The following is a 16,044-nucleotide window of genomic DNA, read 5'->3' as shown; positions in this document are numbered from 1 at the left end:
TTTACTTAAAACTTTACTGTGTTGCTATTTTTAATTTTTTTACATATTTATTGTTTTTGTTATTATGTGTGATCATTGCAGGTCATAAGACTACTTCTGTAACAACTAATTCATAAATAAATTAGAATGTTTTTATCATCATACTTTTTTACACTCCAGATTTGCTTGCTGCTATACAATTTTAACAAATTTGCAAACTAATAGCTACAGTAGAGTTGGCTCCAGATTTAATCTTTGTTAATAATATTGAGGTTTTGAATCCTTTATTTTACAGATATAATCAATTTGATGTTTTACATTCCAGTAGATGAAGTCTGTGTGTGCAATCATCAGTTGCATTGTTGAAATAAAGAATAAGAAAATTATTTGTCACCAGTTTCACTTCTTGTTGTGAAGCTCATATTTACCAACCAGTGGATATTTGTACTTCTGTATTCCAATTATTTGTCACTATCATTGTATCATGTTTGCATATTCTACCAATTTCTGCTTCTACTTGGCCATAGAAATGAACAATTTTATCTTTTGCATCTGTTTTGATGCACAAATCTAAATAATAGTTATTTTAATATGCATTCCATATAAAAATCTACAAATTAAGCATTCACTTACAGCATTACATTTCATAACAGTTCTTACAAACTTTTTCTTAATTATAAATCTAACTATATTTCTTCCTTTTCTTATGAAAGAATAGAAAGACATGGAGTCAGATTTATAAATTTCAGCACAGTACATCATATTTTTCAGGTTTGTTTGTTTATATATATATATATATATATAAACAAACAAACAAACCTGAAGATCATATTCAATCATTAAATACCATATTAATTCATTGATAGCTAAAATAGAGTCCCAAAAATCACCTGTATTTAATTAGTCACTAGTATTTAATGACCAATTCCTGTGTCTGAAGTTAGTCCATTCTAGTTCATTAACATCTGATTTATTCTAGTTGTATCACAAATACCACCATTACTTTCAGTTTTTTACTATTTAGTTGAATTAGTCTTTGGTTCTTTCCTTGTAGTTTGTTGATGCTATCTAATCTAAAGGGTTATTTTCCAGTATTATAATGCAGTTTTGTTTTACTGTAACTATTCATTGAGATTTTACAGCAAGATACAAAATAGGATTATTAGATCTTTTCTTCCAAATATCATAAAGCTATTGTTGTCATCATTGTTGAGATATTGGTTGTGGATCAAATTTCAGCTATATTTTGTTCTATACTACAATTTATGTACATATATGTATCTGGTTGCATAAATTGCAAAATTATGAAATATCCAGTGATATTTCAATATTATAATATAAAATGAAATTTAACTCAAATTCATTTGACTTAGTTTGCCTAAATGAGAAAAATGCATAGAGTTACAGAAGAACTTTAAATTAATGACATAAACTTGGAACTAGATATATCTGGTGTTGCCATTTTGATATATACAGGGTTCCTACTCAAATTTTTGTTTTAAATTCCATGACTTTCCCTGACCAACTTTGTACAAATTCGCTGACCCTCACATCCCTTATGATCAGAAAACATCACATGACTTACTATGCACATAAAATCTTGGAGAAGCAATAGTGTAAATGATTATTTTTTCTAATTTACAATTATATATTTTTTATGATCAATGACTTAGTAAAATTAAAATAAGAGAGAATTATGGCATGTCTTCTCTACATAAAACTAAAATGTTTTATTAAATAAAACTAATTTATCCTGTTATTAACTCGTAACTGTAAAAATTCATGGCTTTGAACAGCCATTAATTATTATTAAAAATTTCTGTATAATCCATGTACAAAAATATAAATTTATTTAATTTGACCTTTAATAAATTTTAAAAACTTTATAAAATATTAATAAACTGGGAAAAAGTTTCAAAAATCAGAAACTGTTTTGTTATGCAATCAAAATTATTAAAATAAAAAATGATAAATAATATCATTTGAATTAATATTAAGTTATTTATCATTTTTGGTTCTTTGTTAACAATCTTTTTTTTCATCAGTTCATTAACACCTGCCCTCAGATTGAAAGTGTAAATTGTGTGAGAAAGAGAGACTTAAAATTTTTGAAAATTTTTTATCAAGGCTAGATTATTAAGAGTATTAGATTTTTCTCTCAAACTTATAATACTGCATAGTTAATAGTGAGGTTGAGGCCGAAGTTTTAAATGAGAAAACGTGCACTTCAAATGTACAGTGCTGCTTTCCTGTAAGCCTAGAAGTTTGACAATGGTGTTTGGAATGTCGAGCATGATTCCACTTCCAATGACTATCCAAACACCATTGTCAAACTTCTACGTTTATAAAAAAGCAGTGCTGAACATCTGATGTACATGTTTTTGCATTTAAAACTTTGGCCTCAACCTTGCTAATAAAGCAGTTTAAATCTAAAAGTATTTTAAAATTTAAAAATAACAATTGATATTGTTGTATGCTTGTATATTTTGTGCACTATAATTTTGGGAAAATTTTGTGCATGTTTGAATGAAATTTTCGATTCTGAAAATATTCTGCACCTCCTTTTCATAAGTTGCATTGTGCCACAATACTTCTTGCTGCCTGCAGAGAACTACACTTGGTAAGCAATATCATCAGCAAATGAAATCAACAAGGCAACCAAGAACGTGTGTATATATATATATATATATATAAACAAACAAACAAACCTGAAGATCATATTCAATCATTAAATACCATACTAATTCATTGATAGCTAAAATAGAGTCCCAAAAATCACCTGTATTTAATTAGTCACTAGTATTTAATGACCAATTCCTGTGTCTGAAGTTAGTCCATNAAGTACCTGCTTCGCTGGGTTTTTATTTGTTCGTACATTTATATGTAATATAATTTTTTTTATATATATATAAAAGACTGTTTCTCTTCCTCTACATAATCTTTCTCTGATTTGATGTGTTTCCCTATAATTTTCAAGTTGCTCTTCTGTCTGATTATTTCTGTTTCATTGATAATTTTCTTGTAGCAATGTTAGATGTATTTCTCTTTCTTCTGTGGTTTCATTTCTCCGTGCCATCTTTTGCCTTTGAAATATGATTCAAGACTGCAAAAATTCTTTCTTACGCTTTGGCATTGTTTTGTATATTTTTACTTTTCACACTTCACTATTCACTTTTTTCTGTTATTCATACATTTTTACTTATGAAAAATCAACTGAAGCATGTGTGTCACATGTCTCCAAAAGCCATCCCCACTACTCACACATAACGGTCCTCAACTAATCCAAAACATTTAAGATTAAGATTACATTATAGCCAATCTTACCCGTTTTCACAGAATGCAAGAATTAGGTTCCCCGTTTCCAGACTAATTAGAGAATTTTTACATGGGTCTAAAAATATATTTGATTTCCTGCAAAAATGCAAAAAAACGCATCTGCGCCTGTAAATCTTGCACGCCACTTTATCTTAACACTTCCTTTGTTACTCAACACTTCCATTCTTATCACATCCATTGTTAACACTTCCATTGTTATACATTTTAGAAGTCAACCACTTTCAACCCCCATATATCCCACACCCATATAGCTATCGAGACGCAACCACCATAGTGCACGATGGGAAACTTGGGGCTACTACCACACACAAACACCATTCATGTGCGATGTGTAGTTTCGACTGCAGAGTGAAATATAGGCACACACACGTCCATTTTTATATATATATAGATATAATAGATTAATTATAGTATATGAACTGTAAAATATTTTTTTATAGTAAAATGATAAGACTAGCCTGATAGTCTGGCTCTAACTAATTAATTACAGATATATATATTATTGTATTAGACTAAAGATGGTAATATAACTATCTATCTTGTATTAAATTTAATAATTAGAAACAAATAAATTTAGACTATTCTGGAAAAAAATATTAATCCAGAACAAGACTGAAACCCACAACTTTTGCTTGCCATTATGATAGCTGAACCTCCATCCAATCTTTGTTTCCAAACTAATTAAAAGTCTAGAAGTCCAGGTAGTGTAATCAGCAATTCATTTGCAAGTAAGCAGAAGTTGCAGGTTTAAATATTACTCTGAGCTGATCTTTACTTCCAGAATAATCTAAATTAATTAATTTATTTCTAATTTATTTAATACAAGATGGCAATTTAAGCATCTATCTTTAGTCCAAATTATGGCGTATCTGTGTAATTAATTAATCAAGTTCTAACTTAATAGTTACTCTAACTTCATCATTTGATTATTAGCATAATTCAAGCCTGTTTTCTATATATGTTCTAGATATTTTATTTTTGAATAAATTTTATATTATTTAATACAAAATAATACTTAAGTAATATTTTATCAATATATTACATTTTAATTAAAGAATCATTCGCATTGTACATTATTACTTCTATTCTTTAATTTGCTAATAATAATAAAACAACTTTTAACTCTAAACAATCAAAACAACTCTAGAAAATATAATTTAAAGTCCCAAATTTCTTAATACAAAAATTAAAAATACATAAAATCCATAGAAGTGATTTGTACAAAACAGATTATGATGAAGTACTGCATCAATACTTCTTCCAATTATAAATCCATTTCAGATAAATTGTTAATCAACCTATAATGATATGAAGACAAGATTAAAAAATTAAATCTTTAGAATTGCATTAATTCAATTTTGAAGTGAAAATAAAGATATTGTAGAATGTTTTCTTTCCCATATTGCTTGTTATATCTCCATAGTTATAGTATAACTTTTAAAATCAATTATAATACCATTTGTCATTGTAATTTCCATCAGTAAACAAATGCTAAATATAACTAAAGTTTGCTTATCTAGTTCAATATTGTTAATTCAAAATGTTACTTATTAGTACTCAATTTAATCATAATTTACTTTGTCATATTAGCACAGGTAAGCAATATTTCATTATGTTTTTAATATATTATAGATAATTTTGTTTATACATTTCACTTTTAAACCAATTTTACAATTATAAAAACCTCATGAAACCTGGTACCATTTCAAAATTTTAAAATTATTTTTAGTATAATTTTTGTAGTCTAATTTGAAAATAAAAATAAATTTAATATATAAATTATTATTTTAAACGTTAGTACAGTAGATCCACCTATAAAACCGTTTCCTATAGTTATGATTCCTATAAAAATTGTGGCAGTATCCGTAAACAACGGTAAAAATAACTCCTATAATACGTAAAACGTCATCGGGCAGCCGAACTACTTTCCCGCCGTCCGTAGCGCCACGCTACGGACGTTTAGGCGGATAAATTGAGTTTAGTATCGTCTGTTCATATAATTATATATAAATTAGGTACTGTACATATAATTATATATTAATTATATATAAATTAGGTACTGTACATATAATTATATATTAACTTAATTTATTGTAACTTTATTATAATTATATATATACTTTCCGCCGTCCAGCGCCACGCTACAGAGAGTTTAGGCGAGTAAGTTGAGTTTACTATCGTCTGTACAGTATGTAAATTAGGTACCGTAAGTCTAATACAGTACTGTAATTTTATACATTTCTTGTGAAAGAAACATTTCTTATTTAACGGCCATAAAAATTATTTATATTAAGGATGTCTCCAAAGGTCAACGAAGTTTTCGCAGAAAAATAATATCAGAAATCGCGGCCGCGGTTTGATGCGCTGTTCCGCGACGAAACCAAGCTTTAGCAACGGGCGTAGTCGAACGGTACACACTCGGTAAGCAATCCTACAATTTTTTGTTTATAACGTAGTTTATACGGATTATTTTCAAAAAAATATACGTATTTTGGAAATGTTGAGTCGAATTAGTCTAGAATCGATTAATTTTATGAAAGAAAACCTTTCAAACAGCCGTAGTCCGTAAACTATGATTCCTACAAAATTGATTCATAAAGAACGGAACGTATCTACCGTCTTATAGGGGGATCTACTGTATATATTGATTTTCATAAAATAACAAACAGAATAAAAGTAGAAGAAATTTCAAATATTCATTTTAAAAATATATTTTGACATTCATAAATAAATATGTTTACTTTATAAGAGATTTATTATTATTGTCATTTGGATCATGTGAGCAAACACATATGACAAATATGGCAATCAATGATGCAATGTAAGCATTTTGAATAACTTGCATTTATCATTTTAATTGGTATAGGAAAAACAATTTACTCCAGGTAAAACATGAACCCTTTTTTTAATCCATTTCTTTTAAACTTTTTAAAATTATGTTTTGATAACTTTTATTTATTCATTGCACTGTATAAAACTAATAATTCTGTTGTAAAAACCGGGTTTTAGGAAATCTTATGTTCAGTAACATGTGTATAAGTATAAAGTCATCATCATACAGGATACATACAATTTTGGCTTTATTGTTTAGTAGTTAATCCAAACTATAGGTTCAGTGGGATCAACATGCTCTGTCAGTCACCAAGAATTTTATAAGTTTAGATAACAGGAGAAAAATAATAGAATTCTGTAGCATACTTTTCACATTCTGAGATCTTCAAATGGATTATCAAATACAGTAAGACCCCACTTAATGCAGGGGATGTGTTCCTAGACAACAAAGCGCCAAATGAAACAGCATTACATAAGGTCATTTTAACAGAGTAAATAGAGATAGGGGAACACATGACCAAAAATAAACAAATTTTACTTTAATTTTTTTTATATTGATTTGCATAATTATACATGTTAAATAATACATAAACATATGCACACAGAAATGTAAGTTCATTTTTTGTGATGAAGGTCCTGACTTTTCTGAAATTCTTTGTTTTTTTTGCAATAAAGTCGTGAAGTTTTCATTTGTCACTTTTTTCTTTCCTTAAGCAAATGTCAGTAGCAGAAGATCGCATCCAAAATGTCTCGTTTTGCTTTTGCACTCTTTTCAAAATCTGGATCATTTGCTACAATTTTATCGACAATTTTGATTATTGTTAGCAAATTTTTAGTAAGGAAATCTGTAGAGAAATTTTTTGGGTTCTTTATTTTCAGAATCTCTATTTTCCAGTTCTACATGAATTCCTTCTGCCAGTTCTTGAAGGTTGTCATTGTTAAGACTCTCAGAGAAACCTGCAGTAACTCTTCAATATCCTGCTCATCTACATCTCCTAGTCCTGCTGCATCGATTAGGTTGAGTTTTGTGAACCTAACGATACAGCAATAGGCTCTTCTCATCGAGAACTCTTGGATACCTTCAGCCATAACTTCTTCCACACTCTGTTCATGCATTTATCAGTTAATTCTTGTCAAGCAAAGTCAATATTGCCTATGGCATCCATGATGTCATATTTTTTCCAAAATTGCACCAAACAAACATAGATATAAAGAAAGTACGCCTTTTTGCCATCTTTTGCTGATTGGTTCATGTTCTCAAATAATCATATTACATAAGAATCAATGAAATGCCGCGATAATTTAAATCAGCGTAAATTTTGAGCTTTTTTAGGCTTCAAGCAGACCGCATTATATCAAATCAGTGTTAAGTGGGGTCTTATTGTATTAATATCAATGTATTTTTAGACTCATATTACAATCAACATTAATACAATATTTTCAAAACACGTTATGGAATCTCTAGAACAGATTAACAACATAAAGCAAATTTACTGTATATTTAAAAACAACCTCTATAATCAACAACCACTGAGTACTGGTTATAAATAAAAATACTACTCTCAATAACAAAAAAAAAACCAACAAAAAAAATGTCAGCATTCTTTAAATTTTTTTCTGGTTTTTTGGTTATTGAGAATCTAATATTTAAACTTCTATAATCTAAAATCCATAAAAATTGGCTTTTTTAAAATAACTATTCTATAGCTAAGAAAGAAAAATAAATAAAAATAAATTTATTTAATTTCCATTTTATAATACTTTANGATCAGAAAACATCACATGACTTACTATGCACATAAAATCTTGGAGAAGCAATAGTGTAAATGATTATTTTTTCTAATTTACAATTATATATTTTTTATGATCAATGACTTAGTAAAATTAAAATAAGAGAGAATTATGGCATGTCTTCTCTACATAAAAGTAATTTATCCTATTTTTTTTTCATAATTGCTGAATTAGTAAAATTAAAAATAAAATAAAGACAGAACTATGGCATGTCTTCTCTACATAAAACTAAAATGTTTTATTAAATAAAACTAATTTATCCTGTTATTAACTCATAACTGTAAAACTTCATGGCTTTGAAAACAAGAAAAAAGCCATTAATTATTATTTAAAAATTCTGTATAATCCATGTACAAAAATATAAATTTATTTAATTTCCATTTTATAATACTTTAAAATTATAGCTACAGTAAATTAAAATTGAAATTATCTTTCTAGATTAGTGCTTTCCAAACTTTTTGGTGTTGAGGCTCCATAAATCTAATTAAAACATTTCATAGCTTCTAGATTTATATTTATTATTAGTTTATTATACAGTCTTTTTATTCATATGAAAAGTTTTAAATTTGCTCCTCTATTTTTGCAAATTGACTTTCCTACTCACAACTTTTATTTTCATTAGCTGACTATAACATATTTATACTAGCATACACACATTGTTAACAAAAATATTCTAAATGAGTTGCATTAATTAGTTACTGGCAACCAAATATCAAGAAATGCTTTATAACCATGAATGGACAAAATCATTTATTATTGCTTCTTAAATTTTTTAGTGCCAAAGAAAATTAATGCTTTTGATTCATAAGAAATAAATTTTCATTAACAGTAATTTTTTTTTTAAACTGAATGCATTAAAATCAAAACACTGAAAATCATTTTTAAAATACAGATATCCCTCATATAACATGTTAAATACATTCCAAAAAAGTGCAGTGCTTTGCAAATCTGTGTTATACGAAACAAAGAACAAATGCAAACATAGGGTTAGGTTCATAAGTTTGCAAAAGTATACTCTTCTTTTTTGTTACTAAGAGAATATGTTTATTAAAGCAATCAATACTTTATTTCCAATCAATAATTAACTAACAAGCACATTTAAAATTACTGTTAATTTTAGTTAAACAAGGGCTTATTTTTTCAAAGTATCATCATCATCTGAGCTTTTTTGTTGATCTTCTGATCAGAAATATCAGCAATGTCTTCATCTTTTTATTTTTATCATAATTTTCTATGGATGACAAAATAAACATATGTTATTAATTAATAATTTGTTCTAGCAGGTCATGTTTGTTCAGTTGAGTACCGAGTAATTTTTTTCCAGAATTTGTGCTCTAATACTGAATTGTTCCAGTTGGGAACAGTTCAAGTACCAAGATACTACTGTAATTCGTTTGTCATTTTTACAAACGATTACTTACCTATGGTTAAAAAAAAAAAAAAAACATTTAATAACACTGACCAGAGGGATATCCTGTCTCGTTTGACACGGAAGCTGAGACAGCGTGTTGATACGAATTAGAATGTAGGTCACTCAAGCAGCTTCATACACAGGCGATTGGTTATCAAAATTGATGGCCAAAGAATCAGTTGTTGCCAGTTCCTCAATCAGACCACTCATTTTTCCATGTTCTAATTTATGGATACCCTGTGCTCCTTAGGATACCTCATTTTCAGATACCTCCTCACCTACGGCCATATTATCTATTTTTAAAAATTTTTGTCATTCCGGTGCAATAAATAGTGAATTTATTTTGTATCTATTTTTAACTCAGAACTGTTGGAATAAGAACTGTCCTCCAGAACGTTCTTCCTTTCTGTCCAACCAGCTGATAGGAGATCATGATCTGCTGCAAGCCAGTTGTGCAAGAGGCTGCAAGCCATTAAGTGTAAACTTCATTATTTTATATATATATATTTTTGTTCTAGCTCCTCTATCCTCAGAACATCACAACCAAGATCCTTTACAAGGTATTTATCCCCACGTGTATCGCGTGAACTCTCTCTCTCTCTCTCTCATGACCACTATAAGAATAACTAAGTCGATATAACCTAATATATCTATTGTATATTGTATCATGTGTTTCCCTTCATTGAACATAAATGGTTATTTAGTTGTTAACTTTCGTATCTGAAGACTTTACTTCCATTGGATTGTCTCTCTGTCCTCCATCCAGAATCCGATCACCTGCATATGAAGCCACTCTCGTGACCTATACCCTAATCTGAATCAACATGCCATCTTGGCTTTCGTGTCAAACGAGACACAGTGGTGTCAGTCCTGACAAGGCACTAAAGAGGTGCTGACCCTCCAGTCACAATACTTACCTAAACACATTTAAATAAATTTTACTAAATACAAAGATTAATCTACAAAAACAAAACATGATGACAATCTTAACAGCTAAGTCTGAAAGCTAGTTGATAGAAAGCTAGGGCAAGGAAGAAAAAAAATTCTATCAGTTTTCATTAAAGTAAACCTGACAAAAGGCACAGAACAAATTGAAAATTTCAATATTCTATAATCCATGGGCAAATTTAAGACGGCACGTGCTTACTTGAATAAAAAAAATATATATATATATCACCAACTGAATAAATAGTGAATAATTTGCCAAGTGTTGAAATATGTCACCTTAGTGTGTCTGCAAAGAAACAGCATAATAACAACAACACGGTTTCATCAGAATCAAATATATATATCAAATAACGAAGTTTACACTTAAAACTTGTGAAATTTTGTATGGAGGATTTCCAAAACCATATTAGAGTGAAACCATGTTGTACAAGGGATATTTAATATATACCTGTATTTAAATGTTCATGGTCCCTTGGTTTGAGAAGCACAAGTCTAGATAACTGTGAAATATTTAATCCAATATAAATTCAAAGGTAAGTCAATAAGTTAATCATAAGTTATGAATGCAATCATAATTTCAAATATGTACTTACTGCATATGTTTTTTCCAATGGTATTCTCGGTCTCCCTGGTTTGCTAAATGAGAAATAAAAAATACTTATATAAATAAACTATAGAAAACATTAAATCATCAGTGAATTATATGCTTATTATTATAATTTCTTTAGTACCATCTATAATCATTTGTTTTGTACCAATACTTTAGATCTCAGGTAGACATTAAATTCACAGAAAAAAAATGCCAACTGATGAATCTTATAAATAAAATTCCAGTATAAATTATACTGGAATTTCATTTATAAGGTTCATTGGTTGACATTTTTTCTGAAATACTTTATTCCAGTCTTATGGGGTTTGAACTATTAAATTTACCTTAGTCCAAGTTAGCACCCACATGCGAGCTTATTATCAAAAACATACTTATCACATACAATATCTCTCTGGAAATGTTACATCATTAATTAATCAAGTCTATGAATCACAAAGCAATTCAAAATTTGAAGACAATCTACCAAGGAACTTTTGTTCAAAAGCTAATGAATTTAAAATGCAGTGTTATCTGTATATAATATTATAGATGAAGTTTATGCTTTTGCCTTATTTTGGTACCATATCAACAGTTCTGTTCTACAGAAGTCTAAGTGTCTTCTGAAATATGTCTGATAAAGATTCTCTTGGCTCTGTTATCAGAGAAAGAAGTAGCAGCATCATACAAATGATTTTCAGTACTTTCCTTAAAGGCAATCCAGTTACAAGCCTATCACAAGATGAAATTCAGGCAGGGCTAACTGCAATAAAAATGATAGATGCATATGCAGTTGGAATTTTAGTGATGTAGTCATCATTAAAGTGTTAACAATGATATCAAGAAACAAAAAAATACTATTGTCATCAGGTAACAAAATATTGAAAAATTTGCAGAGAGAAGTCCTCAGTACAATGCATCTAACCTTTATGCAAAAATAGAATAGTGCTACAAGCAGGCAGACATCCAAGATATGTTTGCAGAACAGCACGGAAAACAAATATTGACAGTATGTCTAATTGTTCAAAAGACAAGAGAGATAGAAGAGTAACTATGAAAAAGTAAATAGTAAAAATAAGCATGCTATTTTGTATTTGATAATATTTATCATAGAAAATTTCATAGAAAGAAATCAAAAATAATTTTGTGATTTACACAAGTCTTTCAACACAGATCTGGTAATCTGACAATTTTGATAATTCATCACCACTTTGATCCCATACCAGATTACAGGACTTTCACCGTGTATCATTAAATCTTAAGAAACACCTTTAAAGATCTATAATATAATATAATCCAAAATAAAAGCATTAATTTTTAATTTAAATTTTACAGTAAAATTAGACAAACATCAAGTTATGAACAATTTATCAATTAAAAATAATCACTATGTTACTGGAAAAAGTACAGTTTAGAAACATTTTTGCTTGATCTTTTCCAAGCTTCTTCAAGAATAAATTTACAGAACATAACTCATTGAAATGAATTTGAACATATCACAATTTCCTGCCTATGCAGATTATATATATATATGTACTATACATATATATAATCTGCAAGTGTAATTTTTTGTTCACTAAAAAAAGTTTATTACCACAATCTGTAGCAATGTATAACCTGTGGAGAATTTTTCATTTGCAAAAAACAGATTATCATACATTTTTCACAAGTTTAGTTGCATCATCATTTATTTGCTATCATGCTCTCTTATAAATTACATCATTTCATTGCTGATTGGTAATGAAATGATAAAATTTGTAAGGATATCTAAAATCTTAGGGAAAAATACAGTATTTCCAAATCTAGATAAGAAATTAAACAATTCATTTTAAAACAATACAATGAAATGCAAAATTATAAAATGCTGACAGTTCTCAATTTATGACATTTGACTAATTTTGAATTTTGATTTGAGGCCAAAGAATTGGTGATACTTGCTAATGGCATGGTATAATGATTAAGCGTTAAAAAGAGCAGGAAAAGGCAAGATTCTACAGCAAGGCTTACAGAATCTACATATCTCTAGATAGTAGGCAAAGACACTTTATTTATGCTATGCTTTCACTAGAAAAAAAGCAGATATTGTTTCAATGATGCAGCTACTTGTTCACACTGAAAACATTTGTTTCATTAAACCACTTGCATCATCCTTCACCAAATATGGCAAAACCATTTTGCATGTTACAACAAGCAAAATCTACTTTTTCCTGTTTTAACATGCAGTAGTGAAAAGTTTTCTGTGCTTGAGACTTGTAAACAATAGACTTTGAAGATACACTGAACAGTTATTTTGTCTTCACTGATACTTAATTAATATACTGATTTATATTTACATATAAAAATATTTTTTGTAAAGAAATTCAAATTAATAAAAATGTTTTTATAAAATATCTTTTACATTTATATTAGCATTTAAAATAATTAAAATCTAAAAACAATTTAAAACACAAAATAAAACAAAATTGATAATCTTACAGATTATATTATTAACATTTTTACCTTTTTATTTTTTAAATTTTATAAAAGTCTAAGTTTTAGAAGTGAAATATAAATTAAATGTTATAAACTATAGTTTATTTAAAAATTTGCACTTAATTCATGTCTTCTAAAATATAGGCAGGTTTAACAATGACATCAAGACTTAAGGTACTCAGATATAAGGAGGAATACAAATCTAACTCATGAATAGAATTATAATAGCAGTGAACATATTTTCTTGAAAAAATGCTGAAAAGTTGGGTTAGTTTTTATTTCCACTTACAATGTGAGGTAACATCAATAAATAATTGAATAAAGATTTAAAAAACTTAAAATCTGTAATTTAAATGACTGCCTATATCATTTTTAACAATGTATATAGAGAAAAAAACCTATTATATGGTCTAAGATAGAATGGTCAAATATTTAATAAATTATCATTTATATATTCACAAGTTTCAATGAAAAATTGGAAAAAATCTCAAAGCCTACAATTATTTTCAATCAATTTCAAGACTACAATTTTGTAGTTATTTATCTGTTTAATTGCTTTTGGCTTTTGCTTTTAGGTAAATACAGTAGACCCCCCTATAACACGGATTCATATAATGCGGATTCATATATCGTGGCGAAAAAATTGCGACTGTATTCGCATAAAGACACTAAAAGAGACTCGTAAAATGTGGTAAAACATCATTGCCAACTTGTGTTACGACAGGATTGGTCAAATCTGGACCAATAGTGGACGAGCAGCCAAACTACTTACACGCTACGGAGAGTTTAGGCGGATAAGTTTAGTTTACTATTGTCTGTATTGTAGAGCAAAGTATTCTTTGCATTTTTGCAATAATTTTTGTGAACCGTGTATTCGCATTTTTTACCAGATGCTCACCCTCGTGTTTAAAAACAAAAGTATTTTATCTGAGTCGTTTCAATCATTCTTGAGTAATGTCAAGAGTAACAATGAATAGCAATAGGAAAAGCAAAGCTTTTGAATTGAATTCCAAATTGAAATTCCAAAATCACACGAAAATCCAATATAAGTTTTAATCCATTCCCACATGAAAACAGATGGTTATTCAGAGAAACTCTTAAGTGTAATCGATGGAGAGTGGATTCAACTGTTAAGAATTGACAAAAATACGTTCCTGATTGTCCAGCTTTACATGAATAAATTATGTTGTTGATTTTACAAGACTTTTCCTTAAAATTTAAAATGCTAGTAATTTTTGAAGGACAATGTGTGCATTTACATGCATTTGATATTTTATTTGTGATTAAACAAAATAAAATTAGAATTGTATTAATAAATCTAATTTTCTTTATTTTGATCTTTAAAGTCACACCTCATCCTATATGCAAGATCATCTTATATATGAGTAAATATGGTATTTGTTTATTTTATTTTTATTAGTATTATTTTTCCATACTAATTTGTCTCTATGTGCATGTTATTATTGTACTTATGTTAGTTTAAGTTTATTTAATGTTATATTCCAAAAAACATTTTCCATTTTAAATATGTAATGTTCCTTTTTTCAAAACTGAATTGTTCTAAAACTGTTCTTTACCTGAAAATGACATTGATAAAAATGTTGAAAGTGCTTGTGTTAATAAAAAGTGTTTTAATGCCAATAGACAGTAGTTTTTAGTATTTTAATGGATATTATCTTGGCATGGTGATCTAATCATTTTAAGCTTAAAGAGGTTTCAAGTTTCTAAGCAGTTAATCTTTTTATTACAGTGAGCATGTATGAGCCTTTTTATAGGTTGGTGGGTGATTTTAAAACATACTAATAGCATTATCTGGTGTGCCATTAGACCACAACTGGTAATCATTTACATACCTGTCTGAGCTATATGTTGAGTTTTACAGTAATTAGACAATTCTGAGTGCAAAACTTTAATCAGTGAGTATAATATAAAGGACATAAAACAGTGCATGCAAAAATATTTTAAATTTTAAATATGCAAACAAATGATTTAATATATTCAATCATTAAAACATCAACAGTATTTAAAACAATATTGCACAAATAGAAAATGCAGCTAAACTAATCATGACTCTAAACAGTAAAATCTTTAATAATAAGTTAAAAAGACATTAAAATTATTAAAATGTAAATATGGATATTTATTACATATCATGTGCTAAAAATAATAAATTGTAAATACTATTTTTCAGATGATAATAAATTAGAAATTAAAATAATGAAATAAAATTAACTCAAATTAGTTTCATCGATTTTAATGTTAAAACAACTGCATTCCTGTAAAAGTTAAAATTCACATAAATTAAAAACTGTTGTAAGCACAGGAAAATAGATGCCTATATATAATATGGCCATCCATTGTTTTTTGATACATTTGCCCATTTCTTTCATGTACACTCTAGAATTGTTAATATAATTCATTTAGAATACTGCAGAGTACAAAGCAATCAGATATGTTTGCACTCTCATTAATTTTTTACTTTGTTGCCAAGTTTTATTTTAGTTCACTGCTATTGTTTTATATATCGATTTTAGATCATAAATTATAATTGTATATAAAAATCATAATTTTTGTTGCTTAGAGATATCAGAAGTTATTGTCTAACTCAAATTGCTTATAGCAGTTACTGAGGCGCTAGCACCTACAGTCGCCACAAATATAGGCAGGTTTAACAATGACATCAAGACTT

The 16,044-nt window shown here is 28.1% G+C and overlaps 1 protein-coding gene across 1 annotated transcript in view; it reads right to left on the bottom strand.

Moving 5' to 3' along the window:
* Positions 1–10,960, bottom strand: part of LOC111614231 (ataxin-2-like) — a 57,948-nt gene extending 46,988 nt beyond the window's left edge. Inside the window, exon 1 of the mRNA XM_023355612.1 lies at positions 10,891–10,960. The gene's annotated coding sequence lies outside the window, so the exon portion shown is untranslated. The remainder of the gene's footprint in view (positions 1–10,890) is intronic.
* Positions 10,961–16,044: the final 5,084 nt, after the last annotated feature.

Source organism: Centruroides sculpturatus, unplaced genomic scaffold, assembly GCF_000671375.1.
Source record: "Centruroides sculpturatus isolate CEXI.00-Female unplaced genomic scaffold, Cexi_2.0 scaffold2060, whole genome shotgun sequence".
In the NCBI taxonomy this organism is placed as follows: domain Eukaryota; kingdom Metazoa; phylum Arthropoda; class Arachnida; order Scorpiones; family Buthidae; genus Centruroides; species Centruroides sculpturatus.
The sequence above is the reverse complement of the archived record's forward strand: the minus strand, read 5'-3'. Positions and strand labels throughout refer to the sequence as shown.